Source organism: Lolium perenne, chromosome 5 (assembly GCF_019359855.2).
Source record: "Lolium perenne isolate Kyuss_39 chromosome 5, Kyuss_2.0, whole genome shotgun sequence".
NCBI lineage: Eukaryota > Viridiplantae > Streptophyta > Magnoliopsida > Poales > Poaceae > Lolium > Lolium perenne.
Window position 1 is genome coordinate 249,401,683 of NC_067248.2, and position 22,141 is coordinate 249,423,823.

Here is a 22,141-nt window from a genome sequence, read left to right on the forward strand (position 1 = left end):
GCAATTTACTTTGGAATGGCTGGAAAATACCATGTAGTATAGGTAGGTATAGTGGACACAAATGGCATAGTGGTTGGCTCAAGTATTTTGGATGCATGAGAAGTATTCCCTCTCGATACAAGGTTTAGGCTAGCAAGGCTTATTTGAAACAAACACAAGGATGAACCGGTGCAGCAAAACTCACATAAAAGACATATTGAAAACATTATAAGACTCTACACCGTCTTCCTTGTTGTTCAAACTCAATACTAGAAATTATCTAGACCTTAGAGAAACCAAATATGCAAACCAAATTTTAGCATGCTCTATGTATTTCTTCATTAATGGGTGCAAAGCATACGATGCAAGAGCTTAAACATGAGCACAACAATTGCCAAGTATCACATTACCCAAGACATTTATAGCAATTACTACATGTAGATAACATCAATAATGTGGCATGGAACATAAGAAATTATCGATACGTCGGAGACGTATCAGACGCCGGTCGGGAGCGAGTGGTCTGCCGGCTAGGGTTTCTGGTTTCATCACGGAGAAAAGACGCACAGTCTAAACGTTTTCCTGAGCAAGGCTTCAGCTGGGCCACAATGCCTTCAACTTGGCCTCGCCACCACTAAGGCCATGATCGGAATCCAGGATTACTAGCATAGGCATAGGAATTCGGGAGCTCCTATATATCGCTTCTAGCGGGAGCGATCGCAGCTCCGCTCAAGGCATCCTGCCTGGGCCGTTTGTAATACGGCCCAATAAAGGTACTGTTTCTTTCTCTTTTTTTTTGTTTCAGTTTGATTTTTTTTTTAATTTTTCTATTTTGCAGGAAAAAAACTTTAACTGGTCGTAACTTTTCACTCTTTTCGAATTTGGTGATTCTAAAAATTGTCCAACCGGGCGCCTCATCGATCACGACGGGGAAGTGCGTGCGGTGACGGGTAGGTGGGATCTGCGGCCAAGGAGAGGAGTGTCACGTTTTTAACAGCAAAAAATTGACTGCAAAGAAATGCATCAAGTTGACATGAACAAATTCACAACCAATTTTGAGTTACTTGGAAGAAAGCATGTCCATTCCTAACCAATTCGGCTTCTCATTCGATTCTAAAAAAAGAAACAGCCATCGCACAAAACAAAGCACGGAACAGGGGTGGAGGCGGGAGCTCACCTTGCGGGTCTTGGCTAATAAGCAGGCTACGATCCTCCGGTGCAGTTGGAAGCCTCCGGTGAAGAAGAGCCGCCGGTCTAGGGTGAGACGGACGAGTAGAAAGAGGGGAGTGACGCCGGTCGGGAGCGAGTGGTCTGCCGGCTAGGGTTTCTGGTTTCATCACGGAGAAAAGACGCACAGTCTAAACGTTTTCCTGAGCAAGGCTTCAGCTGGGCCACAATGCCTTCAACTTGGCCTCGCCACCACTAAGGCCATGATCGGAATCCAGGATTACTAGCATAGGCATAGGAATTCGGGAGCTCCTATACATCGCTTCTAGCGGGAGCGATCGCAGCTCCGCTCAAGGCATCCTGCCTGGGCCGTTTGTAATACGGCCCAATAAAGGTACTGTTTCTTTCTCCTTTTTTTTTGTTTCAGTTTGATTTTTTTTTTTTTTCTATTTTGCAGGAAAAAAACTTTAACTGGTCGTAACTTTTCACTCTTTTCGAATTTGGTGATTCTAAAAATTGTCCAACCGGGCGCCTCATCGATCACGACGGGGAAGTGCGTGCGGTGACGGGTAGGTGGGATCTGCGGCCAAGGAGAGGAGTGTCACGTTTTTAACAGCAAAAAATTGACTGCAAAGAAATGCATCAAGTTGACATGAACAAATTCACAACCAATTTTGAGTTACTTGGAAGAAAGCATGTCCATTCCTAACCAATTCGGCTTCTCATTCGATTCTAAAAAAAGAAACAGCCATCGCACAAAACAAAGCACGGAACAGGGGTGGAGGCGGGAGCTCACCTTGCGGGTCTTGGCTAATAAGCAGGCTACGATCCTCCGGTGCAGTTGGAAGCCTCCGGTGAAGAAGAGCCGCCGGTCTAGGGTGAGACGGACGAGTAGAAAGAGGGGAGTGACGCCGGTCGGGAGCGAGTGGTCTGCCGGCTAGGGTTTCTGGTTTCATCACGGAGAAAAGACGCACAGTCTAAACGTTTTCCTGAGCAAGGCTTCAGCTGGGCCACAATGCCTTCAACTTGGCCTCGCCACCACTAAGGCCATGATCGGAATCCAGGATTACTAGCATAGGCATAGGAATTCGGGAGCTCCTATACATCGCTTCTAGCGGGAGCGATCGCAGCTCCGCTCAAGGCATCCTGCCTGGGCCGTTTGTAATACGGCCCAATAAAGGTACTGTTTCTTTCTCTTTTTTTTGTTTCAGTTTATTTTTTTTTAATTTTTCTATTTTGCAGGAAAAAAACTTTAACTGGTCGTAACTTTTCACTCTTTTCGAATTTGGTGATTCTAAAAATTGTCCAATCGGGCGCCTCATCGATCACGACGGGGAAGTGCGTGCGGTGATGGGTAGGTGGGATCTGCGGCCAAGGAGAGGAGTGTCACGTTTTTAATAAAGAAAAATTGACTGCAAAGAAATGCATCAAGTTGACATGAACAAATTCACAACCAATTTTGAGTTACTTGGAAGAAAGCATGTCCATTCCTAACCAATTCGGCTTCTCATTCGATTCTAAAAAAAGAAACAGCCATCGCACAAAACAAAGCACGGAACAGGGGTGGAGGCGGGAGCTCACCTTGCGGGTCTTGGCTAATAAGCAGGCTACGATCCTCCGGTGCAGTTGGAAGCCTCCGGTGAAGAAGAGCCGCCGGTCTAGGGTGAGACGGACGAGTAGAAAGAGGGGAGTGACGCCGGTCGGGAGCGAGTGGTCTGCCGGCTAGGGTTTCTGGTTTCATCACGGAGAAAAGACGCACAGTCTAAACGTTTTCCTGAGCAAGGCTTCAGCCGGGCCACAATGCCTTCAACTTGGCCTCGCCACCACTAAGGCCATGATCGGAATCCAGGATTACTAGCATAGGCATAGGAATTCGGGAGCTCCTATACATCGCTTCTAGCGGGAGCGATCGCAGCTCCGCTCAAGGCATCCTGCCTGGGCCGTTTGTAATACGGCCCAATAAAGGTACTGTTTCTTTCTCTTTTTTTTGTTTCAGTTCGATTTTTTTTTTAATTTTTCTATTTTGCAGGAAAAAAACTTTAACTGGTCGTAACTTTTCACTCTTTTCGAATTTGGTGATTCTAAAAATTGTCCAACCGGGCGCCTCATCGATCACGACGGGGAAGTGCGTGCGGTGACGGGTAGGTGGGATCTGCGGCCAAGGAGAGGAGTGTCACGTTTTTAACAGCAAAAAATTGACTGCAAAGAAATGCATCAAGTTGACATGAACAAATTCACAACCAATTTTGAGTTACTTGGAAGAAAGCATGTCCATTCCTAACCAATTCGGCTTCTCATTCGATTCTAAAAAAAGAAACAGCCATCGCACAAAACAAAGCACGGAACAGGGGTGGAGGCGGGAGCTCACCTTGCGGGTCTTGGCTAATAAGCAGGCTACGATCCTCCGGTGCAGTTGGAAGCCTCCGGTGAAGAAGAGCCGCCGGTCTAGGGTGAGACGGACGAGTAGAAAGAGGGGAGTGACGCCGGTCGGGAGCGAGTGGTCTGCCGGCTAGGGTTTCTGGTTTCATCACGGAGAAAAGACGCACAGTCTAAACGTTTTCCTGAGCAAGGCTTCAGCTGGGCCACAATGCCTTCAACTTGGCCTCGCCACCACTAAGGCCATGATCGGAATCCAGGATTACTAGCATAGGCATAGGAATTCGGGAGCTCCTATACATCGCTTCTAGCGGGAGCGATCGCAGCTCCGCTCAAGGCATCCTGCCTGGGCCGTTTGTAATACGGCCCAATAAAGGTACTGTTTCTTTCTCTTTTTTTTGTTTCAGTTTGATTTTTTTTTTAATTTTTCTATTTTGCAGGAAAAAAACTTTAACTGGTCGTAACTTTTCACTCTTTTCGAATTTGGTGATTCTAAAAATTGTCCAACCGGGCGCCTCATCGATCACGACGGGGAAGTGCGTGCGGTGACGGGTAGGTGGGATCTGCGGCCAAGGAGAGGAGTGTCACGTTTTTAACAGCAAAAAATTGACTGCAAAGAAATGCATCAAGTTGACATGAACAAATTCACAACCAATTTTGAGTTACTTGGAAGAAAGCATGTCCATTCCTAACCAATTCGGCTTCTCATTCGATTCTAAAAAAAGAAACAGCCATCGCACAAAATAATCAGCAGACGTGAATGTTTCTTTGGTCAACATAACTACTGCACCATCTTAAAAGTAAATGGCATGACCATTTATTTGATTTGATAGCGTGCATTTAGATGGCGTACATTACTATCTCTACTTCCTTGGGTCGCCCAAATCTGGAGTACTAAAAGCAAATCCTGGTGATTCATTTGACAAGACGACACAGATGCATCCAAATTTCTCCGCCCATATTATTATAGTAATATACGAAATCTGGAGTGCGTTGCCTCGTTCCTTCCAAGAGAAGCTGCATTCCTGGCCAAAAAAGAGAGACAGAGAGGCTGTATTTATAACTACCTCACCGGCCGCCACTAGTACAAACCATCACTCCCTCTCCCTCTCCACCTCCACCTCTTCCCTAGTAGCTCCACCTCCATATCGGCGACGGACCACAATCGCATGGCTTCGACTTCCTCTTCGACGGCGGCGGCGACAGAGGCGTGAGGCACCTTCTCCGCGGCGCATCACTCATCCTCGTCCCGCGGCAACAATGGCTGTATGTGAAATCACCATACCCTTGTGTATGGTAGAGATGATGATGCGGATAAAATTTTATTGGTGGTTGCTCATCCTTGTTTGAATATTTGGTGTAGATTCACATCTACGGCAGGGTGTCAAGCGGGGTGGGTAGCGGGCTAGCTAGTTTCAGTGCGAGTGCTTTAAATCTGCTCTAATCTCAACCAATATTTGCTCTAATTTTCTGCTTTGCGGGACGATTCGCGGACGCCGCTTGCAACCCTAATCTTGGGTATTGATCCTAATTTAGTAGACTACTAGGATTTACATGCCAATTTGTTTTTAGACTAGATCCGGATATTTGTCAATACTACTACGTACTTCCCAGTTCGTATTTAATTGACTCTAGTTGAAAGCATCGACAGTTCATTTTCTTCTCTCCCTCGTGTCGACTAATTAATTAAAACTGAACAGAGGGAGTATTAGGAATCCATGTGCATCCGTACTACCAGTAAGGTATTGCGTTGTTGCAGAGGCTCAGTGTAATCAATATCTTTCGATATTAATAAACTCACTTTATCAGAAAATAAATTAGGAATCCATGTTCAAACTTGCTAGTTTGATCGACGTTTGATGATGATTTGTGAGGCCATGTATGGGCCTAGTTTGTTTTGCTTGGTGGTCAGTAGGCTGATAATTTTTTTTCCTTGGTCGATCTGTGGTCGTTCCATGGCCACTGCTGATTAATCATTACTAGAATCAACAATTTTTTGCTTGTCTGGTGATTGGAATTGTATGCGCTCTTCTGAAGAGCACCATCGCACGATGATTAGTCTTAATGGAGATGCAGATGTCGATCAAGAGGGAGAAACATATCTTGATCATGCATTTCTCACGAGATTACTTGGTGATTGGAAGTAGAATCCACAATTTGTTGTGCAAACTTCTCAACATATGCATATATTCATTGAATTGGCTTTATGTGATCAATATTACTTCTTATTGCAGATGGATGGAGGGGAAAGAGCGAAAAAACCGATACTTAGTGAAATGACTTCTCATTCTGTGACTTCTGATATCCCAGATGACAAGGTAAATATATAGAACGATGATTCGTAGGTGATGAAAGCAGAATCCACAATTTGCCGTGCAAACTTCTCAACATATGCATTTATTTGATTAATTAGTTTTATGTGATCAATAGTATTACTTATTCCAGATGGACGTAGGGGAAGGAACGAAAAAGCGGATGCTATGTGAAATGACTTCTAAATCTGTGTGTTCTGATATCCCAGATGACAAGGTAAACATATGGACCGGCGCTTGTTTTGCTGCTGCCCCCGTTAGATGGCTAGATGCTCTGGTCTAATTTCTGTTCATGTGCTTCTTATTGCAGAAACATAGAGTTGAAGAAAACTCTATATTGTCTGATGACAAAGGTGAAATGGCATGCCAGTCTTTTAAACCTCCGACGCCACCTTGTTTACTGTCTATGGAGACTGATGCAGCTGGACCTGGTACTGATGAGCCTATACGTGGCATCATCGTGCCACATGAAGAAGGTTGTGGATTGGGTTTACCCCTTACGTAGAAAGCTGGTGGTGCAGCTGGAGCTGCTAGTGTAGAGCCTCTAGTGAACGGTGTCGTGCCACGGGAATTCTCTCGAATCGGAGCAAGACGGTTTACCTATTGTCAAGACCGATGTAATCGGTGTTGATCTTTGGAGTTGCTACTGATGATCCTGCACCCGAAGTTGCCACGCCACCCGAAGGAGGTTTTGTATTGGTAGAACCCGTCATGACTATGCCCACAGTACTGACTGGTGGTGGACCTGGAGATGGTAGGGTAGAGCCTCTAGCGAAAGGTGTCGTCCCACGAGAATCCTCTGAAGTGGATATTGATGGTTTACCCTCTGTAGAGACTGGTGGTCTACCTGGAGTTGGTATTGTAAAGATTTCAGCAAACGGTGCTGTCTCACCCAACTCCTATGAACTGGAGCATGTACCTGATGTGCCTTCTGTAGAACCTGATGCACCTGTAAGTAGTGGTGATGATTCCGCTGAATCTGATCAAGAAGGATCTGCATCTCGAGGACAAGATGTCAGCTGTCATTCACCTGAACCCGAGCTGAAGTCAGCAACGGTAGCTTATATGGCACGGACTATCCTTCAAGCTCTAAAGATCCAGTTGGGTGGTTCACAGGACCAGCTACTCCAAGCCATTGTCACTACAAAAGACCAGCCAGCATGCTTCGTCATCTCCTGCATACTGTTTGACAAGCTGAAGCAATGCAACTGGCGCATTGTTCAATCCCATCAGCATGGAGAGAGGAGCTATGTTTATGTCAAGATGATTCATGCTGATTTGGTAAGGTTCCATGATAAGATATGTATGGGTGGGGTGAGGCAAGAGCCACATTTTGCAGCATTCACACAGTCTTCGCTCTTGAGCCAGACCCCATGGATGCTTACCCAGTGGTGCAGCTGTCCTGACTTGATATATGTTTTATGATCAGTATGTTGCTGTCGTGGAACTGTGATGTGGAGCTACCTTTCTTATGGTTTCTAGGCTTTTGGTTTCAACATGTATTATGGAGCTTACCTTAGGACTTTCGCATGCGTTTGGCTGTGGACCTGTAATGTTTGTGGTTGGTTGTCTAATCTACTTGGCACAATCACATTGCAAAGGCAAATGTTCCTTTTCTCTTTAATTGTTATTATGACTTATGTGTTATAACCAGGCAAGAATATGCAATCTTGGTTCTCTGACCGATATATATGTACATACAACTTTTGTTCACATAATAACACTTACACGGGAAAAGAGTAGCTTTCTCTGTTGGACAAACACCAAACCACAAAAGGGTAACAACACAATATCCAAACTAGGTACGGCACCTGTTGAGCATACATGACTTTTGGCGTAAAATCACGTTAACCAACACTAGCAGCATCTTGTTCTGTGCAAGGTGCTATGCTTATCAGTCTAATCCCAATACACCACCTACTTCAGGTGGCACGATGATGTTAGGTGCAGGCTCACCAGTACCAACTCTCTTGCATCAGTCTCCATTGAAGGTACGCAACCGCTGCAGTAGACACCATTAGCAATGCAAGCTGAAGGTGTTCTTATCCTCATATCAGGATCACATAATACAAGTGTCAAGCTTCATGCACTAGCCAACACAATCAAAAGTCCGAACTAGGATCGCTAGGAAAAAAACATGAAGATCTTTTTTTCAAATCCCACGCTGAACATCTTTTTCACTAATTGGGTAAGCTCCTGCTGACAAACATATTACAGCAACTCCAGCAGTGGCTCCATATTTTGGCGCTGTGGGCTGATGCTGCGCATGGAGCCGGCAATAGCTTCACCGGAAGCTGCAAACTGTGGCGGCCAAATGCAGGGCTGAAACAGCGTATTTTCAGAGGCGCTATAATGCAGCGCCAAAAACAGAATATAATGAAAAATAGAGTGCAGTAAAACAGAAGATCAAACAAAGACTAGAAATAGACATAAAATAGGAGAAAATTAGCTTGATAGATACTCCGTAGTTCATATTTTTACAAAGTAGTGTGATAAAACTAAACTAAAACTCGACATCTGACGAGTACGGTGTCGTGCCCGACACCGGGCCCGCTTCGTCGCCTTCTCCGCCCTCCGTCGTGCGCGGTCCTCCTTCTTCGCAGCCCGCCTCGTCGCCTTCTCCGCCCTCCGTCTGCGGAAGTGCTCGTTCTCAGTGGCAACGTCCTCGGGTAAGCGGGCCGCCCACTCGCGCGCCGCGCGCTCGTCCCGCTCGGCGATGCGCAAACGGCGCTCCGTCTCGCGGTGGGGGCGCTGTTCCTCCTGTCTAACGATGTACGGTGGCGGCCCAAGATCCTCGGCCTGCTGGTGCGTCCACACGTCATGGAAATTCATCGACGATCGTGGGCGCCCGAGCCGCCACGCCACGGCGTCGTACGCGCGCGTGGCCTCGTGCGCGGTCTCGTAGGTGCCGAGGCCGATGCGCTCGCCACCATCACGTATCTCCGTGTAATACGTACCTTTTGGGCGCGCGCGGACGCCGCGGTACCCCGTGCCCGAGACGCGGCAGTACCGCGAGCTCGACGCGAGACGAGGCATGGCGGCGGCGGTGGAAGCGGAGCCGCGGCGGCGATATTAGGCGCAGATGGGCAAATTTCAGCAACCCATGTTCCATCTTTTTTTTTGGCAGGATTACGCCATGTACCACCTTCCAATTAGAAAATAGTACTGTTCAGCCTTCCCCTGTTGGGCCCAATATTTCACTTTGGGTTGCCAACGGCCATCTACATGGTAATTGCTATCGGCCTACTTGCTCCGGCTGTCGAAGCCCAATAACTACAAATGGGCCTTTCTGCTCATGCAATTTCGGCCCTTTTCTGATGAAACACAGATCCTATGATTGGCAAAAAAAAACGCGGAGATTCTACATAAAAGTTGTTTTTATTTATTTTAAATTATTGGGTTCCAATTTTTGAAACTGCTCATGCCCAATATGAAAATCCTTGATCGCTCCATACCCACATGGATAACGGTATTTTTAATAATTCATAAAGTGGATTTGAAATTTAAAACATATCCTAATAATTCCATCATTTAATCTATCAACTTGCAAGATCTTGGAGAGAAAGAGCTTGTATTAGTCTGCAGAATCCTCAACGTTTCAAAGGCGGGAGTGGATCAAAACAAAAAATGAAGTAGCCAGAAATTAGGGGTAAAAAATAACTCCAAGAAAGGAAACTTTTATTGTTCGTAGAGGATGACATGCGGGACCCATGAGCCAGCAGCTTACTCAACGTTTCAAAGGCGGCATGAGATCGAAAGAAAAAGGCAAGTGACCAAATATCAGGAGCCAAAAATAATCCAAGAAATGAAACTTATTGTACATAGAGGATGACATGCGGGTCTCATTTTGCAGCAGCGGTTTCAACGTTTCAAATGCGGTTTGAGATCAAAAGAAAAAGAAAGTAGCCAGAAATTAGGGGGTAAAAAAACACCAAAAAAAGAAAGTTGATTGTACATAGAGGATGACATGCGGGTCCCATGAGTCAGCAGCTTACTCAACGTTTCCAAGGCGGCAGGGGATCAAAAGAAAAAGGAAATAGCCAAAAATCAGAGGGTGAAAAAAATCCAAGAAAAGAAACTTTATAGTACATAGAGGACTACATGCGGGTCCCATGAGCCAGCAGATTCCTCAATGTTTTCAAAGGCCGCTGGGGATCAAAAGAAAAAGGCAAATAGTCATAAATTAGGGGTAAAAATAAATCCAACAAAGGAAAGGTTTATTGTTCATAGATGCTGACATGTGGGACCCATGAGCTAGCAGCGTCAAGGCAAGTGACCAAAAATCAGGGGTAAAAAAAATCCAAGAAAAGAAACTTTATTGTACATAGAGGATGACATGCGGGTGCCATGAGCCAGCACCTTACTCAACGTTTCAGAGGCGGCTTGAGATCGAAAGAAAAAGGAAAGTGACCAAATATCAGGAGCTAAAAATAATCCAAGAAAGGAAACTTTTATTGTACATAGAGGTTGACATATGGGTCCCACTAATACAAGCTCTTTCGCTCCAAGATCTTGCAAGTTGATTGTACATAGAGGATGACATGTGGGGCCCATGTGTCAGCAGCTTACTCAACGTTTCCAAGGCGGCAGTGGATCAAAAGAAAAAGGAAATAGCCAAAATCAGAGGGTGAAAAATAAATCCAACAAAGGAAAGGTTTATTGTTCATGGAGGCTGACATCTGGGACCCACGAGCCAGCAGCGTCCTCTACGTTTCGAAGGCGACTGGGGATCAAAAGAAAAAAGGCAAATAGCCAGAAATTAGGGGTACAAAATAACTCCAAAAAGGAAATGTTTATTGTTCATAGAAGCTGACATGTGGGACCCATGAGCCAGCAAAGTCTTCAACGTTTCAAAGGCGGCAGGGGATCAAAAGAAAAACGAAGTAGCCAGAAATTAGGGGTAAAAAATAACTCCAAGAAAGGAAACTTTTATTGTTCATAGAGGATGACATGCGGGAGCCATGCTCCAGCAGCTTCCTCAACGTTTCAAAGGCGGCATGAGATCGAAAGAAAAAAGGCAAGTGGCCAAATATCAGGACCCGAAAATAATCGAAGAAAGAAATTTTATTGTACATAGAGGATGACATGCGGGACCCATTTAGCACCAGCAGTCTCAACGTTTCCAAGGCGGCACAGGATCAAAAGAAAAAGGAAGTAGCCAGAAATTAGGGGTCAAAAATAACTCCAAGAAAGGAAACTTTTATTGTTCGTAGAGGATGACATGCAGGACCCATGAGCCAGCAGCTTACTCCACGTTTCAAAGGCGGCATGAGATCGAAAGAAAAAGGCAAGTGACAAAATATCAGGAGACAAAGATAATCCAAGAAAAGAAAACTTTATTGTACATAGAGGATGACATGCGGGTCCCATTTAGCAGCAGCGGTCTCAACGTTTCAAATGCAGCTTGAGATCAAAAGAAAAAGAAAGTAGCCAGAAATTAGGGGGTAAAAAAAACTCCAAGAAAGGAAAGCTTTATCGTTCATACAGGCTGACATGTGGGACCTATGAGCCAGCAGAGTCCTCAACGTTTCAAAGGCGGCAGGGGATCAAAAGAAAAAGGAAATAGCCAAAAATCAGAGGGTGAAAAAAAAACCAAGAAAATGAACTTTTATAGTACATAGAGGATGACATGCGGGTCCCATGAGCCAGCAGGTTCTTCAACGTTTCAAACGTGGCATGAGATCGAAAGAAAAAGTCAAGTGACCAAATATCAGGATCCAAAAATAATTCAAGAAAAGAAACTTGATTGTACATAGAGTATGACATGCGGGTCCCATTTAGCAGCAGCGGTATCACCGTTTGAGAGCCTGCACGGGATCGAAAGAAAAAGGCAAGTGACCAAATATCAGGAGCCAAAAATAATCCAAGAAAAGAAATTTTATTGAACATAGAGGATGACATGCGGGTCCCATTTTGCAGCAGCGGTCTCAACGTTTCCAAGGTGGCACAGGACCAAAAGAAAAATGAAGTAGCCAGAAATCAGGGGGTGAAAAAAATCCAAGAAAAGAACGATTTCAATTGGGCTGCATCTGGACATCTGGGCCTTCGAACTATCCTGCTGGGCCTTTTGACTCGTACAATTTCAGCCCACTCCAAAACAGGATAGTTCGGATTTTTCTAAAAAAAAGGAAAGTCCTATGCTTCACAAAAACAAAAAACAAGGAGATTCAACATATAAATTTGTTTATGTAAAAATAAAGATTTAATTTATCCGTTTGAAATAGCTCAGAGCGCAATACACTGTTTATTGTCTGCAAAATAATCAAGATATCACATGTTTCTTGTACGGGAGGGCGACATCGGGGACCCATGAGCCAGCAGCGTCGTCAACGTTTTAAAGGCGGCAGGGGATGGAAAGAAAAAATAAACCAAAAATCTGTTGGTAAAAAATCCAAGAAAAGAAACATTTTTGTTCTGAGAGGATGACATGCGGGACCCATGAGGCAGCAGCATCCTCAGCGTTTATTGTTCATAGAGGCTGACATGTGGGACCCGTGAGCCAGCAGCGTCCTCAACGTTTTAAAGGCGGCAGAAGATCGAAAGAAAAAATAAGCCAAAAATCATTTGGTAAACAAAATCCAAGAAAATAAACATTTACCGTTCTGAGAGGATGACATGCGGGACCCATGAGGCAGCAGCATCCTCAACGATTCCAAGGCGGCAGGGGATCAAAGAAAAAAAAAGGAAATATCCAGAAATTAATTAGGGGTTCAAAATAAATCCATCAAAGGAAACTTTTATTGTTCATAGAGGATGACATGTGGGACCGACCTGCCAACAGCGTCCTCATCGTTTCAAAGGGGGCAGGAGATCAAAAGAAAAAGGCAAATAGCCAGAAATTAGGGGTCAAAAATAACTCCAAGAAAGGAAACTTTTATTATTCGTAGAGGATGACATGCGGGACCCATGAGCCAGCAGCTTACTCAACGTTTCAAAGGCGGCATGAGATCGAAAGAAAAAGGCAAGTGACAAAATATCAGGAGCCAAAGATAATCCAAGAAAAGAAACTTTATTGTACATAGAGGATGACATGCGGGTCACATTTAGCAGCAGCGGTCTCAACGTTTCAAATGCGGCTTGAGATCAAAAGAAAAAGAAAGTTGACTGTACATAGAGGATGACATGCGGGTCCCATGAGTCAGCAGCTTACTCAACGTTTCCAAGGCGGCAGGGGATCAAAAGAAAAAGGAAATAGCCAAAAATCAGAGGGTAAAAAAATCCAAGAAAAGAAAGTTTTATAGTACATAGAGGATGACATGCGGGTCCCATGAGCCTGCAGGTTCCTCAACGTTTCAAACGTGGCATGAGATCAAAAGAAAAAGGCAAGTGACCAAATATCAGGAGCCAAAATAATTCAAGAAAAGAAACTTGATTGTACATAGAGGATGACATGCGGGTCCCATTAAGCAGCAGCTGTATCACCGTTTGAGAGACGGCAGGGGATCGAAAGAAAAAGGCAAGTGACCAAATATCAGGAGCCAAAAAAAATCCATGAAAATAAAGTTTTACATAGAGGATGACATGCGGGTCCCATTTAGCAGCAGCGGTATCACCGTTTGAGAGGCGGCAGGGGATCGAAAGAAAAAGGCAAGTAACGAAATATCAGGAGCCAAAAACAATCCAAGAAAAGAAAGTTTTATAGTACATAGAGGATGACATGCGGGTCCCATTTAGCATCAGCGGTATCACCGTTTGAGAGGCGGCAGGGGATCGAAAGAAAAAGGCAAGTGACCAAATATGAGGTGCCAAAAAAAATCCAAGAAAAGAAAGTTTTATAGTACATATAGGATGACATGCGGATCCCATTTAGCAGCAGCGGTATCACCGTTTGAGAGGCGGCAGGGGATCGAAAGAAAAAGGCAAGTGACCAAATATGAGGTGCCAAAAATAACTCCAAGAAAAGAAAGTTGATTGCTCATAGAGGATGACATGCGGGTCCCATTTAGCTGCAGCGGTCTCAACGTTTCCAAGGCGGCACGGGATCAAAAGAAAAAGGAAGTAGCCAGAAATCAGGGGGTCAAAAAAATCCAAGAAAAGAAATAATTTTGGTTCATAGAGGATGACATGCGGGACCCATGATCCTGCATCGTAAACGGCTCGATCGGAGAGCGTTGAACGAGATGGTGCGATCGAGAAAAAAAACAATGCTAGAGAGGCTGCCATCTGGGCCCTACATCCCTGGGCGGTGCGGATTTGCGTTGACTCGGCCGGCGAACCCGAGATTTCGTGATGCACCACGTCCCGGGCCACCATACACGACGTTTTGGCCGCTTTCGTCGGGCTAGGTGGCCTCAAAAACGAGAAAAAAAAAAGTTTTGACATGCACCACGGAAAGACCGAAAATCGTCGGCCATGGTGCACCAGCAACCATGGCGCGACTTCAACTTCGTCGGCCATGGAAACTTTTCTTGTAGTGTTGAGAGGACTATCTTTGACCTCTACCTCCCTGAGTTCGATAAACCTTGGGTGATTCACTTTAAGGGAAACTTGCTGCTGTTCTACAAACCTCTGCTCTTGGAGGCCCAACACTGTCTACAAGAATATAAGCACATGTAGACATCAGTGCTCGGCAAGTTCCTTGGGTACTCCTGGCATGTCAGCTGGACACCATGCAAAGATTTCCCAGCGCTCACGGAGGAACTCGACGAGTGCGCTTTCCTATGCGCTATCCAGGTTTGTTGCGATAGCTGTTGTCTTCTTTGGATCTGTCGGGTGGATCTGCACTTCCTTGGAGTTTTTGGTGCAATCGAAAGTTTGCTCCTTAAGCAGCCTTCCTCCATCGGGTAGCACATCATAATCAGTTGTCAAGTGTGATGCTGCGTACTCCTCTTGCATCCTGAAAGTTTCTGACATTTTGTGAAAGTCTTTGTCACACTTACCTGCTAGAGCAAAGCTTCCCTTCACCGTGATTGGGCCATTGGGTCCAAGAATTCTCCACAATAGATATGTATAATGCGGCACTGCCATGAACCTGGCGTAAGCGGGTCGTCCCAGTAACGCATGATATTGTGACGGAATATCTACCACCTCAAATTCGAGCTTCTCCCTCCTGTAATTTTCTCGGGTTCCAAACTGAATGTCGAGATCTATCTTTCCCAGTGGATAATTCGGCTTCTCCGGTGTGATCCCGTGGAAGCGTGTGTTTGTTGGTTTCAAATTTGCCAAAGATATGTTCATCTTCCTCAATGTATCTGCGAACATGAGGTTTAGACTGCTCCCGCCATCTATGAATACTCGTGAAACGTCGAATCATGCAATCACAGCTGGCAGAATCATAGCTGATTGTCCTGGCCGCGGAACTTGGGGTGGATGATCTGCTTGAGTGAACCCGATGTCCTGACCTGACCAATTTAAATACTCGATCGTTGGTGGAGGCATCTTTTCAGCCATGAACACTTGTCACAAGATCATGTTTTGGGCTCTGTTCGAAGGCCTGCCCTTTTGAATCATCGCTACTGCTCCGTTTGTGTCGATGTAAGGACCATTCTGCGGGTTCGCCGCGATTTGCAGTTGATGCCGATTTTCGTTGGTAATTGCGGGTGGAGGTGGAAGGTGGATCTCACTTCTTGGCCCCTGCGGGTGCCCTGTTTTCTGCCTGTGCATTGGCATTTCGTGCATACCTGTGTAAAACTTGGAAAGTTCGGTAGTCCTTCTGAAGATGACCCTACTGTCTTTTACCATCATTGTCGAGGTAAAAGTGCATCTGGCATGGTCCGTTCAGCATATCTTCGGGTGATATATTGTATGGCCGTTGGAACCTTGGCCTATTATTTTGTCAACTGGAACTTGGAGCATCTCTGTGATCATTGCGCTGCTCGCTATCTCTTTGGTACTCCTCCGATGATTTCCTCCCACTACTTCCTCGGAAGCCAGCCGCCACTTGGCTGGGACTGTCGTAGTCTGAGTATTGACGAGCATATCGTTGCCTATTTTGATTATTGTTCCTATTACGATCTTCTTTGGGTGACCTGTTCCGTTTGTTATGCACAACATCTTCTCCATCTGCCCAGCGATTCGCTATGTCCATAAGGTCAGCGATTGTTCTTGGGTTGGTTCATCCCAAATCTTCGACTAGATCTCTCCTTTGAATCCCTCCGACAAATGCATCGATTGCTCTTTCGTCGGATACGTTCTCCGCTGAGTTTTTGATGACATTCCACCGCTGGATGTACGCTCTCATTGATTCGCCATATTTCTGTTTGCAAGCCCTTAATTGCTCTATAGACGCGGGCTTTTTGCACGTAGAACGGAAATTCTTCACTAACAGGTCCTCGAAAGTTTCCCAGCTGTCGATGGATCCCATTGGCAGTTTCTCGATCCAAGATATTGCGGCTCCACTAAGATGGACTTGGACGCTTTGCATGGCTGTTGCCCTGGTTCCACCCAACAGTTTTACTGTTTCCAGGTAGTCAATTAGTCAATCTTCGGGATCTAGCAAACCATCGAACTTTTTGTAATTGTCTGGTAGCATGAAACCAGATGGAACTTTCATCCTACGAACTCGTCGAGTAAAGCAGGGAAGTCCGCACATATCTTCTTCCGCAACTTCTGGCGAGTGTTGCCTGGATCTATTCTCTCTTGCTCTGTCCACTTGATCTTGTGCCTCTGTATTTTTCACCACGTCTGCTCGTGGAGGATCTCGCGCCACCGTGGTGGGTCGAGGGCTGTTTCGCCTTGGCACGCTTTCAGGTTGTGGTGTGATTGGACTTGCAAATGTTGCTCCAATGGCTCCAACTCCTGCCATGTCCATCTGGTATAATGGCTCTCTCGGGTCCCTGTCGGTGGTCTTGATGCTAGTATAAAGGCCTGTGTCGCCATATACCCGGCTTCCGGTGTTTTGGGGATGATATTCCCTCTTGTATCAATCGACATAAATGACATGTCGAGATTCTGGATCAGCTGCTCCCGCTCATGCTCAGGTAAGTGTGCTAAGCGAGACCTCCCCCTGTCGCGTGCTGCTCTGTGATTGGATCCCGCAGTTCCTGAATGTCGACTGAGCTCTGCCCTTCGTCGGCTTGACGCAGAGGCTGCGGCTCTTCTTTTGTCAATTTCGGCTCTCTGTTTTTTGACTTCCCGTCCAGCACGGGCGAGTTTGTACTGGTACGCTTGTAACTCTTCGGCTGTAGCGGTAACAGTCATCGGCTCCGTGCCGTTCATAGCTCTTGCTGCTCTGTCCCAAGCTTCTTTCGGAAGTTGCACCCTCTGGCGAAGATCGGTTCCAACATATTTGTTTCCCAAACCTCGCGTGAGATCAGTGGGATCGATGTATGTATTTCCCAGATCATCGAAAGCCTTTGAAGCTTCATCCTCTTGGCGACTTGATTCTCTGGAATTTCACCTTCTTCTTCAGGGTCGGTGACACCGTCGTATAGATCGGCGAGGACCTCCCGAACAAAAGTAGATCTTTCGACGAAGTCGAAGCTGTCGATGTTGTCTGAGTCGCTGCTTATATTTTAGTCCGCAGACGACCCGAAGGACATGCTGCCGAAGATCTTGGCGAGTTTGCTTGACGGGCCTGGCAAAGCTTGACGGCGAGATCTCTTCTTCGCCTGACTCGAACGATGATGACGATCCCGAGAAGTCAGAATCGACCGCGAACGATCCCGAAGAATCCGGTATCGCGAGAGGGTGCGATCCCTCCTTTCCGACGCGGAAGTGGAACCTCCCGAACGTCATCTCCATGGGCTCCTCCAGATACGCATATGCATCCACACGGGAGGGCGGGTGAGGAAGAAAATCGACTAGACCAATTTCGATATGTTTACCTCTGTCCATTGCGTTGCTTGCCACCGAAGATGTTGTCGATGTTGCAGAAGATGTTGACGATGCCATCGAGATCGTCTCCTTGTTGCCTCTAATTCCCACAGACGTCGCCAATTAAGGGATTAACTTGTCAATGCCTACAAGTTGTAGACTTGGGTTTTCGGGGAACTAGAGGGCAAGTAGATCTCGAAGGTTTCAGACGGAAAAGGTACTCGACTGCTAAAAAACTAGGGTTTGATGACAATGAGATCGATCCTTTCTTTGTCCCTCGACTCCCCCTTATATAGGAGGCGGAGCCGAGGGTTTCGTATTACACAAGTTACAATTGCCGGGAGACTCTTTGAGTCCGACCCGTAAGAATACAAATCTCCTTATTCCTAATCTATCTCTGCTTGCCATAGTCGACTCTTTTCTGGGCTTCTGGGCTTCATAATCTTCGGGTTATGGGCCTTCAGTAAACCCCGGGTACCACCTTCGGTAGGCCCATCCGGGATGCCTATGTCATCCAGTGTTGGGCAACTAATTCAGTCTCCTTTAAGAACCTTGCAAAAGGTCCAGGTTCTTGGCCATATGGAGTATGTCGACCGTAGTAACCCCCTCCACGATCATATCTGACTATCTTTATTCTTTTATCATGCTGATTTTCAACTTCAGCTTTGAATATTTTAAATTTATCCAACGCTTCTGTTCTTTCTTTGATTGGATAAATATAGCCATATCCGGAGTAATCATTTGTAAATGTTATGAACGAATCATAGCCATCCACACTTTTTACAGGAAATGATCCACATATATCAGTGCAAATATTTCTAGTGTTGCGGTTCTTCGATTTGCGCCCTTTTTAATTTGCTTCACAAATTTTCGTTTAATACAATTGATGCATTGTTCTATGTCTGAGAATTCTACTGGAGGAAGAATATCATTTTTAACAAGTCTTTCTGTTCCCCCCTCGAAATATATCCTAAGCGACAATGCCATAATTTCGATGATTCATCACTTCTTTTCCTTTTCTTTTGTTCTTTTTCCGACGTGGATACTTGCTCATTCAGTTTACACATAGAAAATACTTTTTAATGCAAAAAATAGTGAAGCTCGTCACATAAGCATTATTACACCATATAGCACACTTGCCATGCCCTTCCTGTCTATGTGTACTTTTCTGTCACCAGTTGCTTCAGCAGCTAGGTAGCACATATCTTTGAAGAACTAGTGAACTGGCTCTTTATCCTTTCAAGATACTCCCCTACGAACGTACACTCTGCAATTGATCCCACAATAGCGTTCTCAATTGTATTCTTTACAAATGACTTGCACCTTCTTATTTGGCAGTTAGCCACTTTTGGTTGTTTAGGGTATATCCCATCTCCACTAGAGTATGGTTCTTTCATCAACCTTGTCATCTCTGATTAGATCTTTTGGTCTGGCCGGTTATGGGGTGCGCACAACCCAGTCCACCTCAACACAAAATGAAAGGCCAAATCGACCTTCTTTCTCCATTTAGTGTAGTTGTCACCTCTGAGGGTTGGAACATCCTTGATGCAACTCATCAAGTAGTACCCTCCTTCAAAACCACACTGAAATGAGATCATAACAACAATTGCATGCAATAATCCAATATTGGTCAAAATTAGAACATACAACTGTTTGTGCAATTAAATCTATATCACCGTTGGGCAGAAATAGAGATAAATGCACTTCTTATTGCAACAAATCATGATCATGTCATTAATAACGTTGGTCAAAAAATAACAGAACCATAATTGTCACAATAATCACCTTAATCATCTCTTTCAAAATTTCATTGTCACTTTTGCACATATTATTACAACAAAACATGATCATGGTCATAAAATGACAGGATCATAATTGTTACAATAATCTCTTTTAATCAACTTTTTGAATTTTAATCATCAATTTTGCATTTTTCAAATTTAAATGCACTTTATAACTATTTGCAGTTGAAACTTTGAATTCAAACTTTAAACTTTAAACTTTTCAGATGCATAAACTTTTACTTTTTAATTTCTGAACAAATATTTCGTTGGTCCCATTTATTCAGAAAAAATAGAAAAAATTTAGCCAAAAAAATGACCCAAAACTGTCTAAAATGCCTTTGGAAATTCATTAAACAGAAAACTGGGTGCAGCCAAAAAATTGCTCCCGCGGCCCACAGCCCGCCAGGGCAAAAACTGTTACGTGCCGCTTGGTGCGCCACTCTGCGGCCTGCTGGCCACGGCCCATGGCCCGCCAGCGGCCCGCTCTTCATGCACCAGCGCAGCGCCCACGCACGCAGCCTCGCACGGCCCGTTCGGCCTGTTGCGGCCTGCCTACACGGCCCGCTTGGCGGCCCGCGGCCTGCCTAATCTGTTCCCACCGCATGGTGCTCTCCCGGTCGTCGGATTGCCAACGATTACGCGTGGCTTTCGGCCGGTATAAAAGGGGCCCGAAACTGCAGCCCCCTTTAAACCCTAGTCATTTTCCCCCTGACCCCTCTCTGTAGCTCTCTGTGGCGGCGGCAGCGGCGGAGAGGTTTCTCCTCCCGCGCACGCTTGCGGCCCGGCGATACGCCGGTGACAACGGGGCCCTCCCCTCGAGTCTCCCCCGCGCCTCTCTGTGGCGGTGAGGAAGCGGCGGCGTCGCCCGGCAGCTGCTCATGCGAGCATGCACCATCGTCGAGCTACCCTTTCTCTCCTCTTTCTTTCTCTTCCACCACCACAAAATGACAGCCATGGCGGAGACAGTGAAGGAGCGGCGCCCCCCATGGCCCTCTTGCCGGCATGTGCGTCCGCCCGAGGGTGGGCGCACCACCGGCAAGCGGCTCATGTGGAGGGCCCTTTGCCGCCAGCAGCAGCCGGTGGTGGTGGCAGCGCGGTGCTCCTCTTTGCCGGCAGCAGCAACCCTAGGCCCTAGCCGGTAAGATCGGTAGGGTTCTTTTCCCCTCTTTTCATTAGGGTTAGGGTTTTACTGTGTGGGATGAACTAGGGTTTCTGTGAATCTATTCTACCCGAAACACAAGATCTACAAAGCTAGCAAGGCTCTGATACCAATGTTGAACCCGCTAGATCGACTAGGTGTAGAATCTGTGTCGGGTAGGAGTATAAGTACTGTGGGTTTACCTTCTCTTTTGGAGGAGGAACCCATCGAAGTCGAGATGGTGGTGATGGCGATGGCGTGAGGTCGAGGGAGAGGGTTGGCAGCGGAGCTTCCCGTCGGCACTGTTGGTTGTAGTTTGGCGGAACGTACCGTGGAGCTGGGTACGGTTTCATGTTATATAGTGGGGCATAAAATCCGTATAGTACATGATGAGTATCCATATACAAAGACATACGGTATACAACTTAACATCTAACACTCCCCCTTAATCTAAACCTTTGGAAAGGTTGAGATTACGCTTAAACTCATCTAACCTTCTAATAGGAAGAGCTTTTGTAAAACCATCAGGAACTTGATCTTTGCTAGAAATAAACTTGATATCTAAGAGATTACTAGCAACTCTCTCTCACACAAAATGAAAATCAATCTCAATGTGTTTGGTTCGAGCATGAAACACTGGATTTACAGACAAATAGGTAGCACATAAGTTGTCACACCAAAGACATGGCTTTTCCCTTAACTTGACTCCAAGTTCAGCAAGAAGGCTTCAACCCAAATTAATTCAGCTGTAGCATTAGCCAACGCCTTATATTCAGCTTCAGTACTTGATCTAGATACAGTGTCTTGATTTCTGGCACTCCAAGAGACTAAGTTTGGCCCAACAAATATGGCAAAACCACATGTGGATCTTCTATCATCAAGAGAACCGCCCAATCTGCATCGGAGAAAGCACTGAGAAATATGGAGGAAGATCTTGCAAATGTGATTCCAACTTTCAATGTGTCAAAAACATATCTAAGTATAGGCTTAACTGCTGTCCAATGCTCTATAGTTGGAGCATGAAGGAACTGACAAACCTTATTAACTGAGAAGGCCAAATCCGGACGTGTCAAAGTCAAGTATTGCAATGCTCCAACAATGCTTCTATATTGTGTACTATCGTCAGGACCTAGAGGTGTACCATCATAGAGAGATAACGTTTCTGCAGAGGACAGAGGTGTAGGTGTAGCTTTGCATCCAGTCATTCCAACTTTCTCAATCAAATCATTTGCATATTTCTCGTGTGTCAAAACCAAACCATTGTGAGTTCTTTTGACTTCAATACCAAGAAAATAATGTAGATCACCTAGATCCTTGATGGCAAAGTTCTCATTTAAATCTCGAAGCAAACAGGTAATGGCATGATCAAAGGAACTTGTTACTATGATGTCATCAACATAAATGAGCATATATATAATGATACCTGACTTGTTGTAAAGAAACAGTGAAGTATCAGCCTTTGAGGGAACAAAACCAAGAGCACATAACTTGGAACTGAGCCTTGAATACCATGCTCGAAGTGCTTGTTTCAACCCATAGAGAGTCTTGTCAAGTTTGCAAATATAATGTGGTACAGAAGGATTTTCAAAACCTGGAGGTTGCTTCATATAAACTTCCTCTTCCAGAACACC